We start from the raw sequence: 14,935 nt of genomic DNA, 5'->3' as shown, positions 1-14,935 counted from the left end.
AAACATCTACAGTGATTGGTAGATGTAAGGACTTAGGGGAGGTGACAGAGGAGATTTTGCCCTTAAAAATAAGAGCTTGGATCTCGATTTCTGACTCTCATTCTGAAGGAGAGCTCCTTGAGGAGCTCCTCTGAGGGGCTCTGTCCCTCTGGGGTAGGAGCTCTGGAGGCTCTTGAGAGAGGCCCTTTGAGACAAATCTGTGGCTGGAAGACTCTTTGAGGAAGGACGCTGGCCTGGTGTCACTAGTATCCTTGTTTAGTCAGGCCTTGTGGTGAGTGCTAAAAAACTGCCTGATTTCTCTTTTAAGACTCAGGTCTAGACCATATTGTCTTAAGGCCCTTCATACTTATTCCTTTCTTACTCTCTCTCTCTTTCTTTGATTACTCATTGTATTGTTAATTAAAATCTCTATAAAAGCCAATTGACTTGGGTATTTGAATAATTGGGAATATTTCCCTGGCGACCACCTTATATTTGATTTTAAAACCCAAGACACTGTAGTGAAACATATTTCTGCGGTCAAATTTACTCACCCTCTCTTATATCTATCACAATTTATATCTCCCACTATTTTAATCACTACAGTTTAAGACCTCAACCATTTTAAATCTCACAATACCATAGGGTCTATTCTATAAATATCCAATTTGACTGGAAGCCATGAGTTTAAATTCTACCTCATACATTTGCAAACTCTATGGTCTTGGACAAATCCCTTAACCTCAGTTTGTCTCAATTTCCTCAACTATAAATGAGAATAATAATAGCACCTGCCTCTCAGGGTTGCTGTGAGTATTAAATGAGATAATATTTGTAAAGCAGTTTTCATAGTGACTGATACACAGCAAATGTTTAAATTTTTGATCCCTTCCCTTTTCCCTACTCTTGGAAATGGCATGGCTAATTACTCCTTGACCAGACAGACTTGAATTCAGATTTTCTTGTCATAGACTGCCTTGGCTTTTCTCTTTGAATCCCACTACCCAGATTAGGGCTGAGATCCTCATAGTCAACACTTAAGTGACATTTCATTCATATTTGAAATTTTCCAAAACTTTAAGGGTTTGTGTTAGCATGGGTTTGAAAATTAATTATTCAGGAACTGAGACTAAAAAACTTAGGCATAACAAGGTAAGATATCAGATAATCCTTAACATTCTCTGATGATAGGAATCTCAGTATCTTAAAAGATGGCCATTTTCCACTGCTCGATATTTCAAATTATATTTTTAGAGCTATTTGTGAGGCTCTGATAAAATGATTATTTTTCTAATATGTCTATTTCTTTATTAGAACTAAGAAACTTTGACAATGGAAAATTTGGTAAGAACAAAAACTTCCTTAAAAAATCGTGCACATCTGATCACAGTCATCACTAAAATTAATGTATGATAACATATAATAGTCTATGAAAAAAGCAGATAGATTATTTCTAGTTAGACTCTAGAACTTAGAAAAAAGAAAGGAACTTCCATTTTACTGTTTCCTTTTGTCAAGTCAATTTTAGTTTAGTTAAGCCTAATGATATTCATGAGGTGGCACAGTAGATAGATTACCAGGCCTGGAATTATGAAAACCTGAGTTCAAATACAGTCACAGACACTGTGTGGCCAAGAGCAAGCCACTTAACCCAGTCTTCCTCAGTTTCCTTATCTGATAAATTGAACTGGAGAAGCGAATGGCAAACCAATACAGTATTTTTGACAAGGAACTCCCAGAAAATGATTACAAAGAATTAGACATGAATGAAACAGCTAAACTACAAGGATATTCTTTTCTAGATAGAGATGTCTGGTGGCACAGTGAATAGAGTGCTGGGTCTGGAATCAGGAAGATTTGAGTTTCACTTTAACCTCAGACACTTACTAACTGTATGACTCTGGGTAAGTCATTTTACCTCTGTTTATGTCAGTTTCCTCAACTGCAAAATGGAGATAATAATATCACCTACCTTATAGCATTGTTAGGTTCAAATGAGATAATTTGTGCCTCACACAGTGTCTAGAATGTAGTAGGTGCTATATAAATGTTTTCCTCCTTCCCTTCCCCCTACTATTAAAAATGATACGAATAATTATTCAAGATTATTCTGTTACAGAAAATAGGAATATTTCTCAATTATTTGAGGTTTTGCCTCTATAAAATTCTACTTTGACACTCTTAGTTTCTAAGGCTAAGTTAGTGGAACAGGGGTTCTGGAAGGTTTTTTTCCTAATTGAAATAGAACTATTTAAGTAAAATACCATTGATAGTTTGTGCCTGCTGTCTGAGGACTAGCCCATCTAAATGAAGAGATGACTATCAGGATTTAACTGTTAGGTGATCCAGTTTTTGGCAATGACAAACCATGAAAATTAAAAAAAATAGTCAATAATGTCTTTGGGTAGATTCAGTTAGAGCTGCTCTGCCATGTCATCTTTAATCTTTGTTCTAGTTGGAACACCAATCTTTGTTCTAAATAATCTATGGTAGGACTGCACATAGACAACTGATGCTGAAATGACTCATAACATTAACCAGACACTTCTTATATATTAAGATATATTCAATTTCATTTTATGTGTGATATTTTTAATACTTGCCAGATCCAATGCCTTCCAACTCTCTAAAATTCATGATATATAGGCTTCTGAGGAATCTCTAAGAGTTTCTCTTCTTTCATTTTCTTAAATCTAAAACTTGATTCCAAATATAGTTTTCATTACCCTTCACTGTGTCCACCTTCATTTTGAAGTTGCTAAGTATAAAGAAAGATGTTAACTTAGTTAAGAGTATCTTTTGAAGGTCTTGACAGAATTTTTTACTTCTTTATCTCCAAGGAGAATCCATGAGAATCTATGAGACTTTCTTTCAGTTAACTGCAACTTTTTCATTCTTTTTGTTCCATTCTATGTCGAGGATGCTAACTCCAAAAAATAAAAGGGAAATGGGTAAAAAAATACATTCAGTCTGATTATCACTATTACTTAAAAATTAAACTATGCAAAACAGTCACCATAATCAAGAGGCCAAAAGAGTTCAGAATCAACTCATTCAGTAAATACTTGTTATTCTTGGCAAGCAGAGAGATATAACAACAAAAGGTAACACTGGTTTTTAGAACCAGTTTGTTTTAAAAAGTGTTTTAAAGGAGGACAAAATATTCCAAAGAAAAATTGCCAACAATATTGCCTTATAAAACATACAATTTTTTTTTTTGCAGAGAAAATAAACTGGTAAAGAGTATATTGTGAGACCCAGCTAAGCCAGATTATCTCAAGATAATAATACTTAGATCAGATCCAGAAAAGAACAAAAGTGAAATGGAACACATTGTTTTGTATTTGTATTCTATCAGCAACAATAATTGAACCATTATATTTGAATTTCATCAATTTGTAAGCATAGAATCCACTCTGAAGAAATGGTACTTGTGTATTTAAGTACCATCATAAGTACTTACATATATATATATATATATATATATATATATATATATATATATATATATATATATATATATATAACTCTATAGATGTATAGGTTCCTGCCCAGGATACCCTGGGAAGCAACCCCTATAGAGATGAAGTCTTTCAACTTCTCCTACAGGTGTTATTGAAACATCTATTAGAGAACCAGAAAAGAAAGATTTTGTTGTCAGAATCTATGACATTATCAAATGATTCAGCACCTGGAACTGATTTGGCTTTATGAGTACAAATGACATTAAAGAAAATCTATTGCCATCTGATTTGACATTACAGGACCAGAGGGCCTTTCCATCTGACTTGCAGCCAAAACCTTCCATTTATGTGGTCTCCACTATTAGAATGTGAGTTCTTTGAAACCAAGGACTGTTCTATTTTTCTGTTTGTGCTTGCACACACAAGTGCTTAAATAAATGCTTACTTTATTCAAGAACAAGTCATACCAGATTAATTTTCTTTTTCTCAAGGTTATAATCATGGTAGATCAGGTTATGTTTTACATGTACTTTACCTGTATTTTAGCAAGTTTTTACTTCACAAAAATCTCTCATTGATTTCTCATGGAAAGGACGGAGAGATGAAGACTAGAGGATAGCTGGATTTGGATTGAATGAAAAGCCAGACGTAAGAGCAGGCATCAATGCTTCTATGTCAAGTGGGTCTCAGTTATATATAGATGACCCAATGGCAGCAGAACATGATAGGTATAAATGTTGCACTTTAGCAGAATTTGTACATGTGTAATGATATAAAAGGTATCACCAAAGACATGTATGCCTGGAAAAAGAGGAGGGCTGGTTGTGTAGAAAAAGGGAGAAATAACAGATGGATAGACCATGTGCTTTACCCATACCTACAGAATATTAAAAGACCAAGAGCAGTTTAGGCTGATAGTTTATGGAGGATTTATTGGGGCAAGAATTGTATGTGTGATACAGAAAGGTAAAGGTAGGTTGCTCTCTGAATAGTATCTATACTGAGGCAGGATAGGTATTAATGACATCATGGCTCCATTAAAACACTGAAATATCTAAACTCTAGTTTCATAGAGTCACAGCAGTATGGACAAGAAAAGGATATCCAAAGTTTTCTAATGCCAGGCTCTTCATTTCACTGATAAGAAAGCTGAAACTCGGTTTGTGATGTGCCTAAGATAACAAGAAATGGTATATCTATACACATTGCTGTGTTAACCTCACTCTTCATGACAGCTAGAAGAAGGTATTTTTTAAAGTATCTTTATTTAGGAGGCACATATCTATCAGCCATAATGCCATTCCCCACAATGTTCTTGTACATTGACTATTATGTGCTACACTCTCATGCGCAGGGTAGCAGTTTGTTTTAATTATGGAATTTATTTCACCAAAGAACCATATTTGCTAACTTTCTTATATTTTATTGGAGCTTTAAATGATTAAGCTCCCAGAAGCCATCTAGGAGCTGCGGCATCTAGAATGCACTCACTGAGGCACACATGTCATCATTCGAGGATAACATGGAAGTAGAGATGTCGGTATCACAAGCACTCCCCACTGTTGTCTTCCAGGAGATCCTATTTGAGCTTTTGTTTCTGATTTCTACTTGTCAAGCAGCATCAGGCTAGAGTCTCTCTGGCTTTCTTGGGGTGTTACTAACAACTAAAATCAAAATGTAAAGAAGCTCTGTATGAGCACTGTCATGTCGCCTTACAGGGAACAGATGTCAAAATGAAGGTATGCTAAACTTGAAGCAACTCACAGAGACTGAACCTTCAGGTAGAGAGCGTGAAGATGCAAGGGAAGAAATGTAACTGGTATGGGGGATTTCTGAAGGGAAGGACAGACTTTTTCATCGATGTGCCAACAGAGAGAATTTTTGCTAGCAATATTCTGTGAGCAAAACACTTAAGAGAATGTATGTATACAATAGTTTAAAAAAACAGGGTTACTGACACAGATGCCAATTTGGTAGGGCATATGGAACATTTACACTTGCCTTTTTCTTTCTTGCTTGCTACAGCTGGTGCTGATTTAGTATGTGAAATTTTACTAGCAGGAGTGCTAATCAAGACAGAGATTCTGTAAGGATTTAGTCATTTATGTAGGGGAAAACTACAGGGATCATTAAAAAGTAGAAGATCATCTCATGGAGGAACATTATCATTATCGACCTCATTTTTAAACTAAACAGAGACAATGGTACTGTAAGTGTTGCGTTATCTGTGGAGGACGTCAGAATGCTTCCCCTAGAATGTTTTCACAATGTAGTACCCACAATAGAAAGTTCGGGGAGAGGAATGTTAAATATATTTAAACTTTGGAAGTGTGAGAGGAATGTAGGGGCAAGCAATTTAGTGGCAGAGTTGAGTTTAATTTTGTTATATTGAAATTCACCACAGTTGTTCTTTGGAAATCCCAACATATTTTAATTGTTTATAATGATGCAAAGAAAAAAGTGAATTTTTCCCTGATCCTTCTCTGAGGATGTAGAGGTAACTTTTATTTTCAGTTAGATGTAAGGGGGAAAATTATTGCAGGGTCCAAATATGTATTTAAAAAATAACCTAAGAATTGAAGGATTTCAGAGCACAATTAAAAAAAAAACTTTCACAGGTAGCAACAGAATCCTTGCTCTATATTAAATATGTTGTACAGGTGGTTTAGTAGTATGGGAGACCTGTGCAACAACGACTAGACATCAGCTGCCAGAGGAGACTTGCCACATAACAGAAATGGTGTTCTCAGTCCCCTGTGGAAGGATGCCAGCTGCCTGGGCCCTCAGTATCAATTAATGAAGAATCAAGAGGGTGGTTTTAGAAGAAGCTTTTCATGATCATCTTCCCTCTATCTCTAAGTGCAGGGCTTTATTAGGCTGTGGGAAGGACTTGGAGTGAAAGGTCAGTGTAGAGTTAGAAAGTGAGTGACAGATTGTACTCTTAACTGCCTAAGGGCTGGCACCCCCCAGGAAGTAAATACAGTTATACTGGACTTAGCCTTGACTTCTTTGGAATTTTTCCATACTCATAATAAGCAAAAATCCAGAAGCAGTTTTGATATTAGAGATATTCAAGCTTCTTAATAAATCAAGAAGAAAGAGTAGAAGAGAAGCAAAGTATACTAAAGAGGTGATTTATTTAAGCTATAGAATGTTCAATTTTTAAAATACCTTTTTACCTCTTTATAAATTATTTTACCTTTTACAGTATTATCTTTGTTTCTTTATCTTTACCTCTTTACAAATATTTGCAGTGGAAATATTTTATGGCCTAAATATAGCATTTCTTTTATATAGTCCAAGATTACTTTTTTTCAAATAAGGCATATTGTTCCCTAACTTTTTTTTTTTGGTTTTAAAAAGGCCTAACTTTTGATTCCAATTTCAATATCTCCTTGGTTATTGTAATCTTAGGTATAACATGTAACTTTTCTGAACTTCTGCTGGATAAAAAGCACTTGTATTACCTATTCTCAAAGGGATAAAAGGAGACAATGTATAGAGGGTTTTGAAATGATAAAGCATTATACAAATGTGAGTCATTTAGATTGAAACCACTGAATTTTAGTCAAGAAACATTTATTGTCTACATGTCAGACTCTCTGTTAAGCTCTGGGGATACAAAGAGGTTAAAGACTATCCCTGGCCAAAGAGCTCTCAATCTAATGGAGAAGACAATAAGCAAGCAAATATGTATAAACAAGTTATATATGGGATAGGAAATAAGTGAGCAAGAACAGGGGCCCTAGAATTAAGAAGACATGGGAAAAGCTTCTGGTAAAAGATGTTTTACTATCAATAAGCACATGAAAAGATGTTCTAAATCCCTCCTGATTAGAGAAATGCAAATAAAAACACCTCTGAGATACCACCTTACACCTAGCAGACTGACCAATTTGGCAGCAAAGGAAAGTGATAATTGTTGGTGGGATGTGGCAAAATGGGGACACTAATACACTGCTGGTAGAGTTGTGAATTGGTCCAACAATTCTGGAGGGCAATTTGAAACTATGCTCAAAGGACTTTAAAAGAATTGCCTGCCCTTTGATCTAGCCATACCACTGCTAGGTTTGATTCCCAAAGAGATAATAAAGAAAAATACTTGTATTTATAGCTGTGCTCTTTGTGGTGGCAAAAAATTGGAAAATGTGGGGATGCCCTTCAGTTGAGGAATGGCTGAACAAACTGTGGTATATGTTGGTGATGGAATACTATTGTGCTAAAAGGAATAATGAAGTGGAGAAATTCCATGGGAACTGGAACAACCTCCAGGAAGTGATGCAGAGTGAGAGGAGCAGAACCAGGAGAACATTGTACACAGAGACTGAGACACTGTGGCACAATCAAATGTGCCACAAGAATCGACTTTTCTACTAGCAGTAATGCAATGACCCAGGACAGTGCAGAGGAATTTATGAGAAAGAATGCTATTCACATCTAGAGAAAGAACTATGGGAGCAGAAACACAGAAGTAAAACATATGATCAATCATGTGGTTGGCATTTTGATGTTAAAATATTACTCTACTGCAAATATGAATAACATGGAAATAGGTCCTGAACAATGATACATGTATAACCCAGGGGAATTGCTTCTCAGCTCTGGGATGGGGAAAGGAAAACAGGGGAGGGAATTATGAATCATGTAACCATGAAGAAATATTCTAAATAAAAAGAATAAAATAAAAGATGTAGTATGAGTTGAGACTTAAAGGAGGGTAATTTATAATGTAACCATGGCCAATCAAATAATTGAAAATGTTGAGGATATATTCTCAAGTCTGTGATGAGAAAAGGAAGATGGTATGTATGGAGGCCTTGCATTTTAAAACAATGCCAGTTTTTTCTTCTTGTTTTCTTTCCAACCTAAGAACCCCCTTAAATCCTATAAAGTTGATGAGTGTATGAGTCATCTCAGCTCTGTCAAAGAATCAGGACTTTAGACAAGCTTTCAAGGAGTACAGGGTTGGAATTAGAGTAGGAGGTCAAATGGAGGGAGGTCTTCTGTTGTGGCTGTAAGGCTCATGGAAGAAGACAATGAAAATCTATTGATGTGTCCTGGTGCCATGTCCCCTTCAGAGAGATGATGGCCATAGTCTTGAGCAATGTGGCAAAGGCAATTTTACTACAAAGGGCAGGTTTAGCTGTGTCTCTATAACTTCCTAGAGAAGATGGGTTGGGGAAGAGAGGAGAGAGAGGTAGAGAGGGAAGGAAAAGGAGAAGAAAAGAGTTTACAGAAGCCAGATCTTCAGAATGAGAGTGAAATGGGTACTATATCTCCCAAAGAAGTCGTTTGCAACTTCAGATGAGGAAGGTCAATCAAAAAGCTAGGGGAATAAAGTATTACTTCTCAGGTCTGTGGCTAGAGCCTAAAATAAAGAAGGATTTAATCTCTTTCTAGTTGTGAAACCCATGCCAAAGACTTGGTGCAGTGTTGGGGGACAAGAAAGAGAAGACATGGGAATAGAGTAGTTGCCACAGTTTCTGAGGTCTCACACCCAGAATTAAAGGCTGGCAAAACAAACTCTAGAAGGGTTAAAGACCAACAGTTTTATTATATCAAATCCCCTGGCTAATGAACCAGAATTGGTTGAATAACCAAGCTAAGAGAGTGAATCAGCTGATTCATATGATAAAATTAGACAGAAGTGGGCAATCAGGAAGGAAGAGGGAGCTAAGAAATCCAAGTTCACTGAAGTAGGACCAAGATTGACTGAGGAGTTGTCATTTCCTCTTTTCATTTTCCTTTTGTGCATATGGGAGGTGTTGTTAAAACCCACAAAATTTAAAAAGGGTTGGATGATATGATCAGGGAAGAATGCCAAAGGGGAAAAAAAAAGTCTGTGTTCTTTCACTATAAGCTGAATTGTACAAAGGAGAACCTTTGCTTCCAGGAGCCTCCATTAAAGAAGAACAAAACTACTTCATGGTGCAAAAAAAAGTGCTATTAATGGAAAGTCTGCCAGTGTTTTTTGTTTTGAAACTATATAAAGGACAAATTACATAGGGGCCCTAGTGCAGTGGAAAGGATGCTGGATACTTTTTCCCCCCATTTGCTGCTGGTGTAGGACCTGGGTAAATCACTTAATCTCTCTGAACCTCAGTTTGTGCTATGAAAAAGTTAGACTCAATGATCTCTTGTCCCTTCCAGCTCCAGATCTATGACCCTACAAACCCAATATAGACCGGAGAGGTATTGGCAGCTTAAAACAAACATACCAATAAAAATGTCAATTAGCCATGTCCTATGGATTACTGGGGTAACAAAAAGGCAGTGACACCATGACGCCAAGTGTTTTGGGTTCTTTGCAACATATTTTTCATTCAGAAACATGGGATCATTTTACTGATGATACTGTTTTTAGGAATGAAATGACAATTAAAGAAAAAGACAGTCAGCTCATGGGAATGAGGTTTTTTACACATTTTTGGGGGGATCTTGACAAAACAACAAAAAATTATGGAGATAAAAAAGAAATTATCTTTAAAGATTTTTCTCTATGTAATAGTTTCTTTAAAAAAACTGAGATGTTTAAATTACACTGCTTTCCAAGGGCTTGCAGTATTTCTCTCTAGTAAGTCAAATAAACCATATTTACTTTCAAAAATAAACCATTTTTTGTAGCTGCTTTGATCAAATAATATTTGAGAATGTTGGTTCCGAGGTAGCTATTTGAATGGAAAAAATCTCTCATATAATGTCCTCCTGGTGTTCACGAAAGTTAGCTTAAAAGATACTGGAAAGATTTAGTTCACTAATGATTCCAGTAAGATTTGTCCAAGATTCTGAACAATCACAGGACTTTTGACTTTAATCATTTGCTCATATCCACGAATTCTCATGAAAAAGAATGAAAAACTCAAAGGTATTAGGGAAAAAATACCTTACTTTTTAAATAGAATTCCAGGTTAGTAAGCTGATTGTTGAGACTGGATCAACAAAAGGGTCAGGGTTCTTTGAAGGCGGTGAGAAGGATAACAACAGGGATCATGTTGAAACTACTGAAAGTGACAGTAAGTGTATGATATTTGAACTGTCAATCCCAGTTTTGCCCTGATTTTCATTTGGCCATATGTTATTATTTGCTGTTGTCAGCTATATTATGTATTATATTATTTATTATGTATCATATTATCTATATCATTTCAATCTTTAAAGAACTGTATGTATATATGTATACATATCTATAAATATGTGTTCACTACCATTTAATTATATTTGGGAAGTATTTATTAAGCACCTATCATGTGAAAGATGGTGTTCTAGGGACTGATGATATATGAAGACAAAACTAAAACTCAAGGTGCTTATATTCTGCTGATGGTATATTTCATTTAAAAAAATAATTTGAGGAAGAAGAAACCATTAATGGCAAGAGAGACTGAAAAAAATACTTTCTATCAAGGTTGATGCCTGAATTTAACCTTAATTGTTTCCTATGGAAATGTGCAAAAATTTAATCTTTCTATTCTATAGAATGTTAGAACTAGAAGTACCCAAGAGATAATTTAACCATTGATCTTCACTTTGGGCTTGTTAATTTGTTGCTTGATGATGATTATCTGTGATATTTGGCTACTCTCAGCAGTGTGATGATCTGGGACAATCCTGAAAGACTTATGATGGGGAATGCTATCTACCTCCAGAGAAAGAACTGATGTCTTTCACATTAGTGTTTTTATGATTTTATTTTAGAGTTTGGTTATGTTTGACTTTACTCTTATAACAATGGCCAATATTGAAGTGTGTTTTGCATGTCACTAAAAATAAAATTTTAAATTAAAAATATTTCAAGAACTATTTAAATAGAATTAATTTCATTTATGATCCTATATGTTTTATTTTATGCAACTTAAAATATTATTCTGAGAAGGAAAGAAGGAAACAAGCAATTATTAAGTATTTACCATGTGGCAGGCACTGTGCTAAGTACCAGGGACACAAGTGAAAAAAAGAGAGTCCCTGCCCTCAAGAAAATTACACTGAGAATGGAGTACATAGGCTACACTAGACTGCCAAAAGGGCCCACAACACACATACAAATAAGGTTAAGAACCTCTGATCTAGTAGAACTACCTCATCTTACAGATCAGAAGGTAAATTGAAGGAGGTAAAGCGATGTCCATGAAGTCACACTCATCTCTGTGTAGATCGCTAAGTCTTCAGGTTAGATAAACTTGATTTCTTTGATTCACTTTTACCCATTTATCTTATACAGCTATATTCCAACTTCATAAAATTCTATGTAGAGAGAACCATATAAATGGAAGCATTTTGGGGGCAGCTGGGTGGCTCAGTGGATTGAGGTCCTGGGTTCAACTCTGGCCTCAGACACTTCCCAGCTGTGTGACCCTGGGCAAGTCACTTGACCCCCATTGCCTAGCCCTTACCACTCTTCTGCCTTGGAACCAACACACAGTATTGACTCCAAGATGGAGGGTAAGGGTTTAAAAAAAATAAATGGAAGCATGTTATTTTTACTTTGTTGTGGTATGATTAGAAGTGAAAGAGAGGTTGACTGATATCATCTTTGTTTGAGCCTTTACCTATGTGCAAACACATTATGTTTCCCCCAGTGAAGAATAAGACTGTGTGATGACTATGACTACTACTCATGCCTTTCCTATGACCTTTGTGTTATATTGCAGGGGTTTTTCTTGCCACTAAGTTCCCCATGACTGATGATCCTCAGTCATAGTTTTGGCTGCTGAGATCACCATAGACTTAATCTTCTAGCTAGAAGGGACCTGAGAGATAATCAAGTTCTGAGAACCATAAATGTGAATTTACTTGTCCAGAGGCATAGAGGCATTTAAGATGCAAAACTAAGGTTAGTGCCCAGATTCTCAACTCTGAATCTTATTCTCTTTCCATAATGCCATGATGTCTCCTCTCCTTGTAGGGCAGGGGCTCTAAGATTAATATTTTAGGGAATGGAACACCAGATCTAGAGACAGGAAGACCTGGGTTCAAATCTGACCTCTGACATTTCCTAGCTGGGTGACCTTGGGTGAGTCACTTAACCCAATTTGCCTAGCCTTGTCTTAGAATTGTTAAGACAGAAAGTAGGGTTGTTTTTTTCAGACTTTACAAACAGGACATGATAAAAAAAATATCCATTTCCATAGAAGGAATAGAGTGCAAATGCAGATTGAAACATTCTTCATTCATTTCTTCCAATAATTTTCCTCTAGTATTAGCGATATGTCTTGTTTTAAAACATGAAAAACAGGAAAATATGTATTATATGATAATATATGTACAACCTATATCACATTACCTGCCTTTTCAGGGTGGGGGAAGAGGTGGAAGGAAGGGGAAGAAAAAAGAATGAGACAGATCTTTGGACAGAGCTAACATGAGAATTTGTTTCTCTTGGATAAACATATATATTAGAATTCATTAGTTATTTATAATAAATAATATAAATTTTATTGTCACCTATTATATTGCTATATATAAAAATTAAATGGCAACTAAAAAAAGACTTTAAAGGACCTAGGAATTCCAAGAGAAAGACTGTTGTTAACATAAAGAACAGCCTGTGTCAAGGCTATGGGGAATAGCAAGTGGACTTATTTTCTGACCATGGAACTACCCTACTTGATCAATTCCAGTAATGACTTCCTGTCTCTTACATAAAACATAAACTCCTTTATTGAGCTTTTTATGACAGTTAGATGGAGTAGTAGATAATGTCGCTCTGTTTAGAGTTAAGAAGATGTGTATTAAAATCTGGACTCAGATATATACTTTCTGTGAGACCCTGGGCAAGTTACTTAACCTCTGACTGACTCAATTTCCTCATCTGTAAAATGGAGCTAAAAATAGCATCTACCTCTTGTGTTCTTGCAAAGATCAAATGAGATAATAACTGTGAAGCTCTCAGTATAGTCCCTGTTATCTAGGTGAGTACTATCTAAATTTTATTATTATTATTATTATTACCCTCTACAATCTGATTCCAACCTATGTTTCCAAGCCTCTTTGAATGTTACTCCTCTTTTCAGTGCTTGTGATCCAGCCCACCTATCTTTCTCTGTTCCTCAAATTCAACAATCCATTTCCAGTTTCTTTTTATAGTTGGTCATTTCCATGTGCATAGAATGACCTCCTTCCTTACCTCAGCTTCATAGAATTCTTTTCTTTCTTTAAGGCACAGACTAATAACCCTGTTTATATAAAACCTTTCGTGATCCTTCCAATTGAGTCCCCTTTTATATTTACTTCTTAATTTTTCATGTTTCTTCCAAAACTTAGCTCAACTACACCCTTCTACAGAGGTCTTTCTTGGTTCCTACCCTCCTCCCTCAAAGCTAATGGTTTTCCCTCTCAGATTATCTTCAATTATGCCTAATGTTTCTTCCATGTGTTTATTTACCTGTTGTCCTCTACATTAGAATGTACAAACCATTTATGTATATATTTGTGTACATACATATATGTGTGTATATCTCCTTTTTTTTTCTATGTCCAAGGCTTTGCATGGTTCCTAGAACTTTCTGAGTGCTTAATACGCATTTGTTGATTGACTTCAGAACTGGGATTGTTTTATTCTAGGTATCTAGTGCCTAGCACAGTGCTTAGCATATAGTAGGTATTAATGAATGCTTATTGCTTGATTGAGTCATTTGATGAAATGAGGAGTGTTAATTGAAGGAATATGAAATTATACTGGAAAGTTAGACTAGGACCAGATTGTGAAGGACTTTTAGAGAATGTTTTACTGCGGAGGATTTAAAAATGATTATATGGTATTTCATGGCTAACAATGGGATTCAATATGGGAATTGTAGGTAATTGAAGATAGAAACATGTGTACAAATGTCTCAAAGGTGTGCTCACAGAAATGTGCACACCACCACATGGAGAATTTGAAGAATAATTTGACCACAAAGGAATTACTGTTGAATCTATAATACTTTATTTTGTCCCTGAAATATCTTGATTAGAGGAGAAACAGCAATGGATTCAGAGTTTAAAGACCTGAGTTTAAATCTGTGGCAATAATCTTTGGATCTGGGGCAAGTCACTTAATATCACCTGTCTCTAATTTCCATGGATCTGGAGATCTTTGTGAAAAGTATTATTCTATTTAGACATGACCTCAAGAAAATGAGGGAGTGGGACTATAATATTTTAAAGGTCTCTTCTAGCTCTAACATGTTATGAGCTATAACATTCAGTCTTTCAATTTCTATAAAATCAGAGAATGCTAAAAACTACCCCATTTAGCAGACAAGGCAACTGAGATCCAGAGAGATGGAGACCTACTCAAGGGGATATTGACAGAGAATAATAGAGCTGGAATTGAACATGAATTCATCACTGCTTCCAATATATCAGAATGTAGCCCAATTTTCCCCTTCATCTTTCAACTGAGGAGGTTGGAGTAATGATCTTCTAGGTCTCTTCCTACTTGAAATCCTATGAGGTCAATGGACACAACAAGGCTGCCAAGTTAGCGTATTTATAAACCATAGTCTTTGTAA

The 14,935-nt window shown here is 35.7% G+C and overlaps 1 long non-coding RNA gene across 1 annotated transcript in view; it reads left to right on the top strand.

Moving 5' to 3' along the window:
- LOC130453692 (uncharacterized) overlaps positions 1-14,935 on the top strand; it is a 142,989-nt gene that overhangs the window by 81,105 nt on the left and 46,949 nt on the right. The window lies entirely within an intron of this gene.

Source organism: Monodelphis domestica, chromosome 4 (assembly GCF_027887165.1).
Source record: "Monodelphis domestica isolate mMonDom1 chromosome 4, mMonDom1.pri, whole genome shotgun sequence".
Lineage (NCBI taxonomy): Eukaryota > Metazoa > Chordata > Mammalia > Didelphimorphia > Didelphidae > Monodelphis > Monodelphis domestica.
Note: the sequence above shows the minus strand (reverse complement) of the source record. Positions and strands in the feature narration are given on the sequence as shown.